This window comes from Pelobates fuscus, chromosome 7 (genome assembly GCF_036172605.1).
Source record: "Pelobates fuscus isolate aPelFus1 chromosome 7, aPelFus1.pri, whole genome shotgun sequence".
NCBI lineage: Eukaryota > Metazoa > Chordata > Amphibia > Anura > Pelobatidae > Pelobates > Pelobates fuscus.
In genome coordinates, this window is record NC_086323.1 from 143,851,556 (window position 1) to 143,870,213 (window position 18,658).

The window sequence follows — 18,658 nt, forward strand, 5'->3', positions numbered from 1 at the left end:
TGTTTTGATTGCCAGACAAGTCCCCCAATCAGACTTGGAGGACAAGTGTGTTTGGATGTAATGACATGTTAAAGGGTTACTCCAACCATCATAACCACTACAGCCCACTGTAAGTTAGTAGTATCCTGGAGTTTTTCTCCAGTAATGGGGCAAAATGTTTTACAAATGGTTAGCTTTTTTTATTTGGCCATGCAAAACTCCAGTTCTCCTACGAAGCACAGTTTATAAGCTGCAGAAGCCAGACGTCAAACATGCTACTCATTCATTGGCTGAAAGTGTCAAATGACCACTCAGGTGCTGAGTAAGGTTCTGTGCATCAAAATTCTAGCTCCGGGCTGCCCAATGACACCGCAATGACTCTGCAGCAGATGGACTAACACCTTTGGCAGCAAAGGAGTTAAACATTCAATGGTAAAAACTGCAAATACAGAATCCAAGCACTAGGACCACTTCAAATCACTGAATCGGTCATGGTGCCTCGAGTAACCGTTTAAAGCCCATGCATTCCAGGATATGATCACACATCCTAACACTGAGAAGGGGTTAAAACATTAAAAACGGTTTAATGCTGAATGGAAGCATGGCGCCAAGGGACTCCAGACAATATAACCACTAGAATTAGATGAAGCATTTACAGTGCCTACAGCGTACCCTTAAGATAATAAATACACACAAATAAAATTACTTAATGCAGCTCTAGACACGTAAGATTCAATACAAACATGAAGCAAAAGAGAGGGTGTTCATAAGTCCACAGGAACTGACCAAAAAGAGACATCTGCCAGTTACCACCTGCAGCCTGACAAAGCATAATGGGAGTTATAGTTCTCCAAACTCTAGGGATCTACCTTAAAGGATTTTGTGTAGTACAAAATAAGTAAAATCCTCTGAAAAATGTATAAGAGCATGTAAGGAAACTAGTGCCAAAATTCTACTATAGTGGAGAGAGAAATAAAAACCAGCACAAACCTCTTAAAATAAGTATCCTTTAGTACAGGGGTGGGCAATCTGCGGCCCTCCAGATGTTTTTGACTACATCTCCCGTAATGCTCTAAGGGCCATAATGCTAGCAAAGCATCAAAGGGAGATGTAGTCCAAAACATCTGAAGGGCCGCAGATTGCCCACCCTGCTTTATAGGGATCGACCGATTATCGTTTTTGCCGATATTATCAGCCGATATTCGGTATTTTCTGCAATATCGGTACCGGACAATATAGATACCGATATTGCCGATAATACATAACAGGACCGCCGGTGCTCATTACAAGCCCAGCGGTCTTGGGGGGGGGGGGGAGGGGGCAGCTGTGACTTCCCTTTCCAGCAGCTCCCTGTCTAAATCTCGCGAGTCCCGCGGCCGTCAGAGCCGCAAGATTTACACAGGGAGCAGAAGGGAGCTGCTGGAAAGGTAAGTCAAAGCTTGCTGCTGGCCCCCACTGCACATCCATGCCGCCTGACCACCAGGGACTGTCATAGCCCCCCTCCCTGGCCAGGTAACAAGCAGGGAGGGGGGACAAAAAATGTATATTAAAAAAAAAAATATACATTGGGGCAGGCTGTTCAGACAGAACAATCTTATCAAACTCTTCACAGACACCATACAGTGAACAGGATTAAAAACAAACAAAAATACTGCATGCCATAGTATACCCTTTAGGAATGGATTTCTACTCACCATGGCTACATTTTTAACCACCAATGGCTAGTGGAGTTTGAGAGCCCTGAATGAGAGAACTCGCAACTTTTCTGTTTGGGCACCATAACAAATGTCTGTAGTTAGCTATAGATGAAAATGAAAAAAGAAACCGTGAGGAGAAAGCGATAAGAGTTAAAAAATATAAGTAGGAAAGGGGGCTGATGAACATTTATTAAATAACAGCAAGCATAAAATTACAATCTGTTTAATTATAATGCCTACATATTGTGTTTAATTATTGACTTGTTCAGAATGGCCAGTGGAATCTAGGGATCCACAGTTATTGTTTTTTTAGAGCAGATACCGATAATCTGTGAACTTTCAGACCGATAGTCGATAACTTGCCGATATTCTGTACATTTACCATTTTGAAAAAATAAATTATTTCTAACGGTAAATGCACAAAATATACATGCAGTGTTTAGACAGGGGAGCTGTGTGTCTGTGCGTGTAGTGGATGCAGTGTGTATATAATGAATGCAGGGTGTGTGATGTGTATAGTGAATGCAGTGAGTGTTTGTGTAGTGTGTATATATAGTGAATGCAGTGTGTGTAGTGTGAGTATAGTGAATGCAGTGTGCGTATAGTGAATGCAGTGTGCGTAGCGTGCGTATAGTGAATGCAGTGTGTGTAGCGTGCGTATAGTGAATGCAGTGTGTTTGTGTAGCGTGAGTATAGTGAATGCAGTGTGTTTGTGTAGCGTGAGTATAGTGAATGCAGTGTGTTTGTGTAGTGTGAGTATAGTGAATGCAGTGTTTGTGTAGTGGGAGTATAGTGAATTCAGTGTTTGTGTAGTGGGAGTATAGTGAATTCAGTGTTTGTGTAGTGGGAGTATAGTGAATGCAGAGTGTGTATATATACACACACACACACACACACACACACACACACACACACACACACATAAATACATAGATATATTGGGAAAAAAAATGCAGTGTGTGTTTCTGAAGGGGTATATGGCATTCCCTGGTGGTCCAGTGGCATGTATTGAGCAGTGGGGGGCCCACAGCACACTCTTACTTACCTTCCCAGCAGCTCCTTCAGCTCCCTGTGTAAATCTCGCGGTCTGCGTGCTGCGCGGAGTGTTGCCATGGTAACCCGTGGCAACGCTCTGCGGCTGCGAGACTTACACAGGGAGCTGCTGAGAAGGTAAGTAACAGCTTGTTGCAGGCTTGTAATGGGCCCGGCGGTCCTGTTATGTATTATCGCGAAATATAAGCATCTTTATTGATCGATACCAATATTGCCGAAAATACTGAATATCGGCTGATATCGGTACAACAGATAATCGGTCGACCCCTAGTGGAAACACTGCGTTTTTTGTTTGTTTTTTAACCAACCAGTAACTTTACTTTGGTTAACTTTGCGTCACCATTTACTTGATATAAAAAATAAAATATATATATAGTATAGTATATAAGTAGCACACAGAGTAACAGTAAGTAAAAAAGGTAATGGAACATTATTGGCTAATTAGAGCAGAGGTAAAACAAGCAGAAAACCCAGGTTCGAATCTCAGTCAGACCACTTCACAAGTAATTGTCCCTGGGCAAGTCACGAAAGGACAGGTCGCCATGGTGACTAGGATATTTGTCCTTGCGCCTGGGATTTGTGAGCCAGTTCAGCTCCAAGGTTAGCTACTGACTGCGATGGGAGGCTCATGGAGCATGAAGAGCTGAGGGAGGCAGCTGGTTGAGCAAAAGAATGCAGGCCCCACCACAACGGCGGAGTTCGTCAACCTTGACGATCTTAGCCAATCCAATGCTTCCCCCTTATAGACATGCATTGCATGGTGGAGGCATTGAAAGAAAGTAAGAACCTCTAGAGGCAGTTTGAGTGACTGCCACTAGAGGTATTACTAGGCCGCAATGTAAACACTTCCTTTCATCTGAATAGACTGTTTAAACTGACACGCATGCACGGACGGGCTATTCTGAACACCTTTGGCACATGTGCACCAAGCCTTTACTTCTGGCTGGGGATTGCAAAATGAAGACGAGAAGGAGGGGTGACAGCACATTATAGCAGGTGGGTGAGGCATGAACAGAGAAAGGAGTCGTTGCTCATCTTGCCATTTCTGAATGAGTAAGAAGAGAATTTGATAATCGCATAAGCACACTTCATCCTTAATGCTCATCTACAAGAAGCATTTGAATGGATGATGCACGGCACCAACTAGGATGTTAGTGCTGCACATGAAAAGGGGTGGACAGGTATGGCCTTTTTTTTTTTTTTTAATCTATCGCTTGATATCCATGAACACAGCTGACGATGAGCAGTCAATATCAACACAATCTTATTGTTTTGATACTTTTCAAAAACACTTTCCCATTATTAGTTCAGTATAAAATACATATATAATATACACACACACATATATATACATATATATATATATATATATATATATATATATATATATATATATACATATACACACACACATAAAAAGAAATGTAAGAAAGAGAGAGCGTGAGAATCCATCAACTAAAGAACTTGATAAATCAGAGAAGACACTTTTCATATACCCCCCAAAAAAGTGTTTGAACATGAGAACACCACCACAAACAACTCTCCTTAGTTTATGAGGATTTCAAGAAAAGCTTACACTAATGATTCTTCCTTAATCAGTTAAAACAAATCACGTAAATATAAGCAATGTAACCAGGGCCGGATTTTCCTATAGGCTAACTAGGCTTCAGCCTAGGGCCTCAAGATCAAGAGGGGCCTACATTCAACTTGTTAGCAAAATTAAAATTACACTATTCTAAAAACAGTGAACACTAACACACTGAACCAAAAATAAGGAGAAATTCTACGCATATGATATGACCAGTGGCGTACTAAAAGGGGGCGGAGGGGGTCCGCCCCGGGTGCCACTTACTAGGGGGGTGCCCAGGGCAGACTGCAATGCCCCTCCTGCCGCGATCGCCGAGACCGGCGGTCTGCAGCTCCGCAATGTGCAGAGCTGCAGACCATGGATCTCGTGTGCACTGCCGCGGGTTACCACGGCAACGCTCTGATTGGGTCTCGCGAGATCCATGGTCTGCAGCTCTGCGGAGCTGCAGACCGGAAATGAGGGACACCGGACCACCAGGCAGCACCCACTGGACCACCAGGGATTTAAGGTGATTGTTTTAGTCAACCCCCTCTCTTCATCACCCCCCCCCCTCCTCTCACAAATCACCCCCCCTCCTCCTCCTCATCTCGACTTTTTTTTTTTATTTATTATCCGTGCCACATTTTTTATAAAGGTTAGTACCAATCACAACATGTTTCATTTAATATATTGATATATATCACAGTAATGATTTATTTTATTGTCTCTCATGTAATTTACAAGCTTGAAAATGGGAGGTGAAAGGGCCTCATAAGTGGAATAGCCTGGGGCCTCTTTTCAGCTAAATCTGGCCCTGACTGTAACAAAAATAAAAGTGAAATTGATAATACAACACACATATACTGTACCTAAAATGTCTAGTTTAAACATGCTTAAAGGGACACTCCAGGCACCCAGACCACTTCTGCCCATTGGAGTGATCTGGGTGCCAACTTCCACTACTCCTAACCCTGCAACTGTAATTATACTACTAGACAGCCACTAGAGGTCACTTCCTGATTTCTAGCACAGGAAACCTGTGCTAGAGTGTCGCTGGACGTCTTCACGCTGTGTGAGGACCTCCAGCGTCACTCATTTCCCCATAGGAAAGCATTGAAATTCGTTTTCAATGCTTTCGTATGGGGAGACCTAATGCGCGCGGCATTGCCCCGCATGCGCATTAGGTCTCCTCGGCTGGTGGGCGGAATCAGTCTCGCCTACCGGCTGACGGAATCAGAAGGAGGAGCGGCGCGGAGGAGGAGACAGCGACGAGGGACATCGTCGCTGCCTCTGGTAAGTGACTGAAGGGGTTTTCACCCCTTCAATAACCAGGGATTGGGGGGTGGGAGGGAGAGGGAACCTCCAGTGCCAGGAAAACTGATTGTTTTCCTGGCACTGGAGTTTCCCCTTAAATAAATATAAACGCATGTTAATGTCTTTTTGGAAAAAAAAACAAGCTAATGACACAATTGAACTATAAAATGGGGGTAAAATTACAACAGGCCTGATAATTTCAAGATGGCTCCATTTTGTTTGTTTTTAAACAAGCAATACGGGAGTTTGCATGATTAACGCTGATGAGTGGTGTTAAAAGGACATTTTAGGATGAGCTGATCTGCTGACATAACTACACCCCACAGTCATTGTCCTCCTATGATCTGCCACCTGTCCCTTTGCACAACTTTGATGAAAGATATTAAACAGATAAAAATGATTATAATTGGCTGTGGGCATTGTGACACCAGCAGCTCAGCTCACTACTATCTGACATGGCTAGGCTACATTGCGTACTTTTCGATTGGGAAAATATTTTGTGAAAAGAGGATGTGTTGCTAATGGGGATGAATTTTGTGTTATCAAAACTACAGAAAATTGACAAGGAAAAAATATATAAATAAATAAATAAAATAAAAACACCAGAGCATGAACATGAGGCTAGAACCTACTAAATGCACTTAAAGGGACATTATAGTCACCAGAACCACTAAAGCGTAATGTAGTGATTCTGGTGTCTCTAGCATGTCTTGCAGCCTTAGAACTGTAAACATTTCCATTTCAGAGAAAAGGTAATGTTTACATTGTTGGCTAGTTACACCAATAGTGGATCTCACACAGACTGCCACTAGAGGTGCTTCTGTCTCCACGCTTTGCATGGAGGCGCTGAACATGCCCCATAGAGATGCACTGATTTAACGTATATCTATGAGGAGATGCTGATTGGTATAGCTTCTCGTTGTGCCGTGCAAGCACAATAGCCTCCTAAAGCTTTTCTATGGGAAAGCACTGGATTGGCTGATATAAAAATTGATCATCTCAGCCATGAAGGTGGAGCAAGCCAAGGTGAGATTGGCGCGGGAGAAAAGTTGAGTCCTCTTTAATATCTGGAAAGACAGGTTTGTATTTATGACACTATACTGTTCCTTTAAATTGTGCTGAGACTCCCTTTAAACCCAGTCCTAAACCAATAGCAACATCTGGCTTCAACATTATTACTGTGGTAATTTTTCCAGAGTCGATGGAGATACAGCTTATTGGTTGCCTTTTGGGCCAAGTGCTGATAGCTGGTACCACTATTCTGCACATTTAAAGTTTTGAAAAAGTAACATATTCTACACAAATTTGATATTAACTGAACATGCTGACAGCAATCACACCCCTATCAATCTCAGGCAGCAAGTACATGCTGGGATCTATGAGATCCCAGCATGTACAGTGCATTTACTGATAGGAGTGTGATTGTTGTCTGCAATCACTCACCTATCATGGTCAGCCAGCCCAATAAAAGATTATTCACTGGCTCACCTCCCTGCCTTCAGCTGAGCTCTGCATGTGGGGACTCACAGAAATGGGTGATGTGAGGTCACAATGTAGCACTTCATTACCTGGCAGGCTAGAGTTTCCAGATACCATAAGACAGCGTATGGTGACTGGGAGAGGTAAGTTATCAGTAATAATCGGTATGTTACAAGGCAGATACCAATTATTGGTGAAATGATGAATATCACCTCTAATAATTGGCAGAACCAATAATCGGTCTACCCCTAATGATGTTTCAGTCATGTCACAGGTGGAACCAATTACGCCCTGAACACCTGCCATTTGGTTATTGTGCCAAATACCGGGAGGTTGATATGTCTGAATGAATGCCAATTTTGCTTCAAGAGATATATATATATAGATATATATATATATATATATATATATATATATATATATATATATATATATATATATATATATATATATATATATATATATATATATATATATATATATATATATATATATATATATATATATATATATAGGAAACTCCTGCACTCCAACAAAATTCAATGGTACCTGGTGCTCTAGTTGCTAACATATATAAACAAAAGAATCTACCGGCATTCCAAGGATTTATAAAAAGAATCTTCTTTTATTCCAAAAAATACATCAACGTTTCAGCTCCTTCATGGAGCTTTCATCAGGACACCTGATGAAAGCTCCATGAAGGAGCTGAAACATTGATGTATTTTTTGGAATAATAGAAGATTCTTTTTATAAATCCTCGGAGTGCCGGTGTGTGTGTGTGTGTGTGTGTGTGTGTGTGTGTGCGCACACATATATACATACATACACACGCATATATTGCTTTACAGAGTTACAATTTCTCCCTTTTATACAGGTCTCAAGACTTCAGTCTAAACACATTAGAGTGGGCTGCTGAAAACGAACATTCCAGATTGTATCATATCAAAGAATTAGCGCAGTTGTGAAGGTTCTCAGAAGGGTTTTGTGCTTGAGTACTTAGGTCACGTGCACTGTGGGGAGAAACCTGAGACCAGGCTTAATGATTGGCAGTTCTGTCACCATGCCATCTATTATCATCTACAGGGAATTTGGTTTCTTAGGCGCAAAAAAAAACAACTGGAACACACAAAGCATTGACAATGCCCGGAAATAATAAAAACAGTTGCTTTATCAAAATTCTAAATGTAGGCGATTTATAACCAATTTATGAAACACAAGGGCAAATTTACAAGACAATTTAGAAATTTAACATGCGGTCCACAAAAAATGTGAATGAGCAGGTGAGCTTGATGAAGTTGTGTACACAAGAGGTAGAGATAAAAAAAAACGGTACACATTAACTGTAACTTGCTCCCTTCCACTTCTTCTAATATAGACTGTGTATTTACATTTTATTTTCAACCAGGATGCAATGCCCATGCATTTAAATAAGATCTACAGTTAAAAATCAAAAAACAAAAAACAATACAATAGGACCTCATGAGGGGTGGCGGTGGGGGTTGGGGACAAAAAAAGAAAAAAATATGACATGACCGCTCTAGAGAAATGAAAGCACCAAGCAACACAATGATTGAAAATATCAAGGGCATATTATTTCCACAAGGGAGCGAGCACGCAAAGAGAATGAAGCTTCATATTCTGATAGTCAGCATTTATATTACAGTAATTACAGACCATACTACAAAAGTGCTTTGTTTTGATATGCCATACAAAAAAGGGCTTGGGCTCGACAAACCCCAAGAGATAGGGCCATGGGCTCCCGAAAAGGTTACTGCTGTCTTTTTATTTGGATATTGTGTAAAAATGTTAGAGTTACTTCTCCTCAACTACTAGTAAGAGGGGAAAGAAAAACTGTGTCCTCAATATGTCTGTCTCTTGCAATCTAAAAATTGTCAGCAACTATCCCAAGAGATTTTTAGTTTTAAAACAGCTAACCTTATCTTAAACCAAGGGGCTGCACAGCTTCTATCTCAAATAAATGACATCCCTATATACCACTTTAGAAGATGGCCTGCAATGGGTTTCTGAACCCCATTTAGCTTATAAAAAGGCTGCTCCATTAAGCAGCATTGTCACCCCACGCCCACGAAAAAAAATATGTAATAAACATAGAAACACATATGACAGAAATTTCAACCCAGTCAAGAGATATACTGAGACAAAGTAAGAACTACTTTGTCTCAGTATTTCTCCTATGCCTGACACTTCTTGTCACTCTTGTCTGAGGAGGGGAGGGAGAAGAGGAAGGGGGGGGGGAGGGGAAGGGGAAGGGGAAGGAAGGGGGGAAGGGGGAGGGGGGAGGGGAGGAGGGAGGGAGGGAGGAAGGGTGTATTTCCCAATGACATAGGTGGTCTGACTAGGATTTGAGCCTGGGTTTCCCAGTTCTACTACATAGATTTTGCCATTGCTCCAACCAGCCATATACAATATACCAAAAGTGATAAAGACACACACATATATGTTTGCCAGAAGCTCAAGGAAGCAAGGTAAAAGGCTAGTATAGGACCCGCTGGAGAGATTTGCCTGGACGTGGCAGGTGGGCTAAAGTCTCTCATAGCCATTGGAGAAACTAAAGCACCTCCATTTGTTTAAATATGCATTTGTGAAGAGTGCAGGTAACTTTTCTTTGGTGCACACTTATGTATAATTAGAAGGCATACTGTTCTGTATGAATATACGTTTCTATGTTTATGTCTCTAGCCAGGTTTTACTGCATAATTAGCACAAAATCAGTTCAGAAACTTGTGTCAAAAGGAAGCAAGGCTACCTAAAGGGAAAAAAATGTAACTACAATTTTATCCATTAATAAGAGGACAGAAAGAGAGAGGGGGAAAAGAAAAAAAAAAGCCTACATAGCACTGTGCTGAGTCATTCATATACTTAGAGAAACCGGCCAATGTGCATTTAAACCAAAGGGAGGAAGTAAAAAATAAAAAAAAGTATTTATGTCATTAAAGAAGAGCGGAAAAAAAACCCTGTCTTAGATGACAGTTCTGGAGGTATCGCCATAAAAAAAAAAATATTTCCTTAAATAGAAAATTAGTACTTCATACCCCATTTAACCAATGGGACAATGTGCTGAAAGGTAGAACAGTATTGTGCCCTGTGTTAGAAGAAGAAAAAAAAAAAAACACCTCCCTTCACCCAGTCTGCAGGTCTCTCGCAGGACTCAATACTGGTCATCTCATCAGACTGCTCTTGTTACAAAAAGGGAAGGGAGAAAGACAGCACAGGCGAGGCGAGGCAGAGGAAATACACTGGAGGCATATAACCTACACTTACACACAGGGAAGCACGCAATAGCACTGCTGGCTAGGTTAGGAGGGAGGGTCTGAATACCAGAGAGTAGGAGAAGAGAAGAGATAGACAGTACAGGCTTGGGCAGACAGTGAGCGTGAGAGAAAATTACAGAGATGATGCAAGAGGAAAAATGGCAGCCACAGCACGAAAACTATAAAAAGGCCAAGCCTTGGAAGATCTGTAAATAGACGGATATATAAAGACATAGAACTAAATTCTAATGAATCAAGCTATCTGTAGCCAGTCCCTTCTCTATCCACATTAAAATTGCAAAGAAACAGAAAGCATGTTTTAGAGTGCTTCCTGTGCAGCCAGATGTTTGGGGACAGAACACTATGGATCTCATCTGTTTGTCATAACACAGTTCAACACAGCTGGGTTAGTCGCAACGCAAAATGACTGCATTACAAAGTGTCCGAAAAGCTTTTAATACATAACCCACCCTCACGTAACAAATATGGAAAACAATGTGTTCTCGCTAGTTTGCACTTGTCAGAGACTAGTAAAGAGATGACAATTTTCCACAATCACATGCTAGATTGCCTACAAATCCTGTACATAATAGTCATTATGCAGAGGCTTTCTTTTGCACTGGTATATAACTGTTAGATTATTCATATTTGAAAGGGACTTTAAATTCCCAGAACATTTTAGTGACTGAAATTAAAATACTTTGTGTTAATTTCAGAGCCCTTATATATATTTACAGCATAATTTGCTATAAAATGGAAATAAAAGAACATTAAAAAAAAAAAAGTCCTCCGCAACAATACAAGCCACAAACATGACCTAGCCCTCACACACCCATTCCATAAAACAATATATAAAGTACAAATATGACAAGCAAGCATAGTTCCCAAGGAACAGGACAAAACCAGGGGTTGAACAAGCATACAGAAGCAGGCAGTGATCAGTACAAAAGCATTATATTTTAGGGGGCTGATATTCCGATAACAGCTCACAAACTTTCCACCAAACACTGTAGCAATGGAAAACAGCTGCAAGCATCTCTTGGTTAAAGGAACACTATAGTCACCTAAATTACTTTAGCTAAATAAAGCAGTTTTAGTGTATAGATCATTCCCCTGCAATTTCACTGTCATTTAGGAGTTAAATCACTTCTGTTTATGCAGCCCTAGCCACACCTCCCCTGGCTATGACTGACAGAGCCTGCTTGAAAAAAAAAAAAGCTGGTTTCACTTTCAAACAGATGTAATTTACCTTAAATAATTGTATCTCAATCTCTAAATTGAACTTTAATCGCATACAGGAGGCTCTTGCAGGGTCTAGCAAGCTATTAACATAGCAGGGGATAAGAAAATCTTTATTAAACAGAACTTGCAATAAGAAAGCCTAAATAGGGCTCTCTTTACAGGAAGTGTTTATGGAACGCTGTGCAAGTCACATGCAGGAAGGCGTGACTAGGGTTCATAAACAACGGGATTTAACTCCTAAATGGCAGAGGATTGAGCAGTGAGGCTACAGGGGCATGTTCTATACACCAAAAATGCTTCATGAAGCTAAAGTTGTTCAGGTGACTATAGTGTCCCTTTAACCCCTTAAGGACCAAACTTCTGGAATAAAAGGGAATCATGACATGTCACACATGTCATGTGTCCTTAAGGGGTTAAAGAAAAAGAAAGTGATGATTGCCAGTGTGGTGCTCAGTGGAAGCTTTATAGGTCAATATTTCAGTAACCAAATCTGTGAGCAAAAAAAGCTCTACATACAGAAAGTACGGCAGATTTTTATATTTTTTTGCACTCAAATAAGTAAATGGTGAAACCGACATTAAACGTTATACCTTCATATTTTAGATTGGAAGGCTGTATAGGAAGGGCCCTACTGTTCCAGTATGTCAATCATGTTTTGTAAGTATTGTCTTGTTTACTATTGTGCCATGCTACAGACTATGTTGGCGCTATATAAATAATTGTATACCATAGCTAGGCTGTTAACTATAGAGATGCTGCTATTGGAAGGGGGGGGGGGGGCGGGCATACAAACAAGCAAAAAACCCACACAGATGGCTAAAACAAACCAGCCATCACCAAATTACAGCGCTGCCAACCCTTTTCTGGACCAGCAGTGCTAATGGACGCTGTGTTTTTCCCTAGAGACTGACAGCCACTTGAGATTCTCACATAGCAACAGCAGCTCCAGGGCCGTGCTCTGAATCTCCTGCACATGATCTAACTCAGCAACACCCATCACCCCACAATACTCTGAGTGTGAAAAACACATATATGGAGAAAAAAAGAAAAAAAAATAGCTCTTCAGTGGGGTGGGCTTATACCTAAACTCTCCTCCCCAAAAGCTCCTGGAGTATCGTATTAACACTTTTGAAACCAAAGTCATTGTCAACCCAAAACACCGAAATCAAAGCACTCAAGGGGTTAAATCAAAGCAATATTGTGCAACATATTCCAAAAACGCACGTAGTAATAACATTTGCTTAACGACTGGAGCCACACTGCATGCAATATAGAACTAACATTACAATTAAGACTGTTAAAATGTCTCTGTATCCATTTGGCACAGCCTTGCTGCCAGCAAGCAAACTGTTAATCACATACCCCTTGCGAAATCTGAGGGAGAAAAATGAATGCTTTAAATTTAGCACACTGCAGTAGATTTGTCCTGCAAACTTTAAATACGGCATTTTAATAACAGACAGAAAATCTGTTACACAGACACAAATAACATGGTTCAATCATATTAAATACATATTCTTGTTCCAGTCTAGATTACATAAAGAAAAACCTTCTTAGGGGATTACTTGTGTACCTTTTGGTGCAGTTAAGTACCAGAGGGTCCCAAGACATTGAAATTACTTTGCCTCAACTTTTACAAAATAAGTATGGGGGGCAAGCAATATAAAATACATGGAAATAACAAATAGCAAATCAAGCTATCAAGAAGTATATAATGAATACAGTAACAAGCTTGTAAGCAATGTCAAAACAGCTAAATGGGTGTCTATACAACTCTCAACTACTCCTGGGAAAACATATGCTGGTTGTTCTGCCTCAGTATTGGTTCCCATAATGGGTGATAATACCAGTCTGTGAATTAAAAACTTTGGTGCATGTCTTGGTGACCTTGAACAGACAAAAACATCTTTGAGCAGCCAAACTACCAGTAATACACAAGAGCCCAAACAACTGCAAGATATATTAAAATGCAGCAAGAATTAAAATACACCCGCTTAATCCACCAATAAATAATAATGGTAATATTTTTACGCGGTATTATTTTAAATAATTGAAGTCACATTTGAGGAGACCACCTCTACAGTCTCAATAAACCCATGAACCAAGATACCTCGAAGAGAGCTATACTGAACAGCAAAAAGGGTAACCCAAAATACAAAGTACCCTGTGTTTGCAGTAACAGATACACTGCATCACATCGCATTGAGGATTGTTCCATGTAAATGGAGACGAAAAGAATAAGGATCATGAAAGGAATTCCAAAAGACTGGCTTTAGCACTGTGGAGGGGGGAGGTGTAAAGGTTGGTTGTACATGTGAAAACACTGAACGGAAATTAGCATTGATATGGTAGGTCCAATTATAACAAACTACTCTTACAAAAGCCTAGAACAGTTCTCAGTTTGTCAAAAAAATAATAAGCTAGATCTCATCTAAGTGGTAAGAAAACATGCAAATAGACTGCCAGCAAGCACCTCGTCTTTTGAGGCTACATCACTAATAAAGTTTATAACATGATAGCAAGATTACGTTAAATAAAATGCTTTATACTATAGTTTGTTAGCGCAAAGCAGGTCTCAAAATAGAATTTTGAGCAGAACCCAAGGCCCCGCAAACCACTTTTCAGCTTTATCGGCATTACAAAAGAAATGGAGGTTAAACTAAACCAGCAGATACTCCTTCCTCCTGGACACTTGTGCGAGGGGGCGGGGGAGGGTGCATTTTGAACAGCCTCACAGTACAGACTGGGAAGTATGGAAGGTGGCTGTGCGAATCTAGGTTTACTGCAGTAACGCAGAACCCCATATTAGGCACCACTGTGAGTGCCAGGAATCTTTACAGAAGGAAATCCATCCTTGCCCCCAAAATTGTCTAAAATAAATCAATCAATTAAATCTTACGAGCATTCAGCACAGCATGTCTTCAATAACATCAAGGTCTACTCCTTGCACCCCAAATACATAAACAAACAAAATTGTACAGGGATGTGGAATAAGTTGGCGCTATGTATGTCAATAATATTAATTTTAACTCCATGAAAAGGTCCCAATACTGAAAGCACAAGGATACATAAAACTATCCAGAGACCAGAACTGGATGAAGGCTGACACACACAGGATATTATTCACTGAACATTATGGAGTACAAATAGACTGATCAAGACTGGAATAGGCTGCACATTGCCCCCACAGAGACTGGGATTGCCTACACAGGGACACACATGTCTTTACAGAGACTAGGACTGCCAATCGGTGTACACATGGCACCATGGAGATTGGGACTGCCAAAAGGGTACACAGGGCCCCACAGAGACTGGGATTCCCAACATAGGGGTATGAAGAGCTCAACAGAGACATGGATTGCCAAACGGGGTTACCCATGTCCCCACAGAAACTAAGATTGCCAACATGAGGGTACCCAGGACTCCAAGAGACTGGGGCTGCACATGTGGGATTACACAGGGCCACAACAGATTGGGACTGCCTACAAAGGAGTACAGAGAGAATGCTGCAATTGCCAGCATGAGTATACACTTCCAACAGAGACTGGGAACAGAAAAACAACCTTGTATGGCTTGGTAAACCTAACATAATAGTACAAGCAGCATCAGAGAGACTGGGATAGGCTGCAAATCGCACCAACAGTACAAATAACAGATAAGGATTATCAGAACAATGGTAGACACAATGGCATTGAGAACAGCCATGTAAGGCAAATGGGTACACACAGAACCATAGAGACTTCAACCAGGAATAAAGGGATAAACTGTCCAAAAGTGTGATAATGGCAATGCATGACAGAGAGGTACATACCATCCCATAGAACATACACACGGGGGCACATTTACACCAGAAAGACTAATCCCAAAACACAGGGTACTAATTTAGGCCAAACACAGTCCCACAGAAAGTATAATATGTATTGTATGGATATGCACCAACCTCCCTAGAGAATGGTATGGTCAGCAGTGCGAAAGCCTTGTTAAAAAATCGTATTAAAAGAATAGGGGTACATACAGTCTCACAGAGAGTGGGGGCACCAGAAGAAGGAAAATAATAAATGTATGGAGAGTATGACTGCCAAAGCATGGTACCATACAGCTTTGTAAAAATGGAGACTAGAAGCACAAGGAACATAGGTACATGCAGACCGTAGAGTATAAGTCTGCCATGAGAGAGGCACACAAACCGATAAACAGGGGTATCTGTAACAAAAAAGGTTTCTAAACATGGGGGTACAGAGAGCTCTAGAAAACATATTGTTAGCATAGGAATGCACAACATCAGAAACTGGAATTGGTAGCACATGGACACAGAGCCACAAAGGGGAGTACTTGAAGCACAACCATTATTAAGGTCCCACAACGAGTGGAACTGCTAGCACATGGATGATACACACAGCCCTGCAGAAACAGGGAATTGCTATCACATGTATACATGCATGGACTGCCAGCACAGAGTAGAAACAGTTCCGCAGAGAGGAAGCACCAACACATGGATAGAAAACCCCCACAGAGACTGCAATCACCAGCACGAGTAAATATAGCCCCACAGAAAATATAAGTGCAAGCACAGGGGTACACAGAGACCCAGATTAGTACGAATTCAACAAGGATAAAAACAGAGTGCTTGCCACTGATTGCCAGGACAAGGAAACACACAGGGGTATACTAAGCAGCAAAGAGATTTATGGGGCTGGCTGCATCAGGTTTTCTGGATCCCCAGAAAAACCTGATACACAGTGAAATTCAAATAACCATACAGAGTAAGACTGGCAGCACAGAGTTTAGAAAATAGGACTACCAGCACAGCAATACCACCACAGTCAATTGAAGTCCTCTTTGACTATTAAATGATCCTGCTTTCCTAAGTCTTAACTCTTGATTGTAGCCCCAATCAAAACGTGATTAAAAAATATATACATAATTATAAGAAAAAAACTATCAACACAGATCACTGACGTAGATCAAACAGAATGGTATTAAAACATATGGAAGCACAGCTTACAGGATCACACAACCAGAGAATAGATTTGCCAACAAAGGTGTACATGGGTTTACACAGCCCATTTGAAAAATCCAAGGATTCACAGAACCCATTTAAGAGAGTGCTTGGGAGTGCAAAGATACATACAAAGATTCACAAAGCTTAAGAGTGTGGTATAGCCAGTACAGGGGTTCTTATACACAGAGAAAGGTTGCAAGCACAAGGGTACAAACAGTTAATTTGCGTGTTTACCAGCACATGAATTTAACAGAGCCCATTAGAGGATGAGATTGCCAGAACAGGGAATACATACCAGGATTCACATGTCCCATTAGAAGATAGGACTACCAGTACTGGGGTTCACACTTAATATAAAAAATAAAACTGCTAACACTGGGATCCAGGTGAGTGGGGCTGTCCAAAGAAAGTCCATTAGAGTTTAATTGCCAGTCCAGAGGTTCACATTACCCAGTATAAGGTACAGGGCACACAAAGCTCCTCAGGGCCTTGCATTGCCATCTCAGGGTCACACACACAGCACAGGGCACCCAGGCATTGCCATATCAGGCTCACAGACAGTCCAGAGTACCCTGATATTGCCATATCAGGCTCACAGACAGTCCAGAGTACCCTGATATTGCCATATCAGGCTCACAGACAGTCCAGAGTACCCTGATATTGCCATATCAGGCTCACAGACAGTCCAGAGTACCCTGATATTGCCATATCAGGCTCACAGACAGTCCAGAGTACCCTGATATTGCCAGGCCAGGGTCCCACAGAGCTCAAGACACCCAGACATTGCCAGCTCAAGGTCCCACACAGAACAAGGCACCTTAGCATTGCCATCGCAGGGTCCCACACAGCACAAGGCACCTTAGCATTGCCATCGCAGGGTCCCACACAGCACAAGGCACCCTAGCATTGCCATCTCAGGGTCCCACACAGCACAAGGCACCCTAGCATTGCCATCTCAGGGTCCCACACAGCACAAGGCACCCTAGCATTGCCATCTCAGGGTCCCACACAGCACAAGGCACCCTAGCATTGCCATCTCAGGGTCCCACACAGCACAAGGCACCCTAGCATTGCCATCTCAGGGTCCCACACAGCACAAGGCACCCTAGCATTGCCATCTCAGGGTCCCACACAGCACAAGGCACCCTAGCATTGCCATCTCAGGGTCCCACACAGCACAAGGCACCTTAGCATTGCCATCGCAGGGTCCCACACAGCACAAGGCACCCTAGCATTGCCATCGCAGGGTCCCACACAGCACAAGGCACCCTAGCATTGCCATCGCAGGGTCCCACACAGCACAAGGCACCCTAGCATTGCCATCGCAGGGTCCCACACAGCACAAGGCACCCTAGCATTGCCATCGCAGGGTCCCACACAGCACAAGGCACCCTAGCATTGCCATCGCGGGGTCCCACACAGCACAAGGCACCCTAGCATTGCCATCTCGGGGTCCCACACAGCACAAGGCACCCTAGCATTGCCATCTCGGGGTCCCACACAGCACAAGGCACCCTAGCATTGCCATCTCAGGGTCCCACACAGCACAAGGCACCCTAGCATTGCCATCTCAGGGTCCCACACAGCACAAGGCACCCTAGCATTGCCATCTCAGGGTCCCACACAGCACAAGGCACCCTAGCATTGCCATCTCAGGGTCCCACACAGCACAAGGCACCCTAGCATTGCCATCTCAGGGTCCCACACAGCACAAGGCACCCTAGCATTGCCATCTCAGGGTCCCACACAGCACAAGGCACCCTAGCATTGCCATCTCAGGGTCCCACACAGCACAGGGCACCTTAGCATTGCCATTTCAGGGTCCCACACAGCACAGGGCACCTTAGCATTGCCATTTCAGGGTCCCACACAGCACAGGGCACCTTAGCATTGCCATCTCAGGGTCCCACACAGCACAGGGAACCTTAGCATTGCCATCTCAGGGTCCCACACAGCACAGGGCACCTTAGCATTGCCATCTCAGGGTCCCACACAGGACAGGGCACCTTAGCATTGCCATCTCAGGGTCCCACACAGCACAGGGCACCTTAGC

The 18,658-nt window shown here is 42.4% G+C and overlaps 1 protein-coding gene across 1 annotated transcript in view; it reads right to left on the minus strand.

The window, feature by feature from the left end:
- The window catches only part of SETD5 (SET domain containing 5), a 93,013-nt gene that overhangs the window by 73,652 nt on the left and 703 nt on the right, over positions 1–18,658 (minus strand). The window lies entirely within an intron of this gene.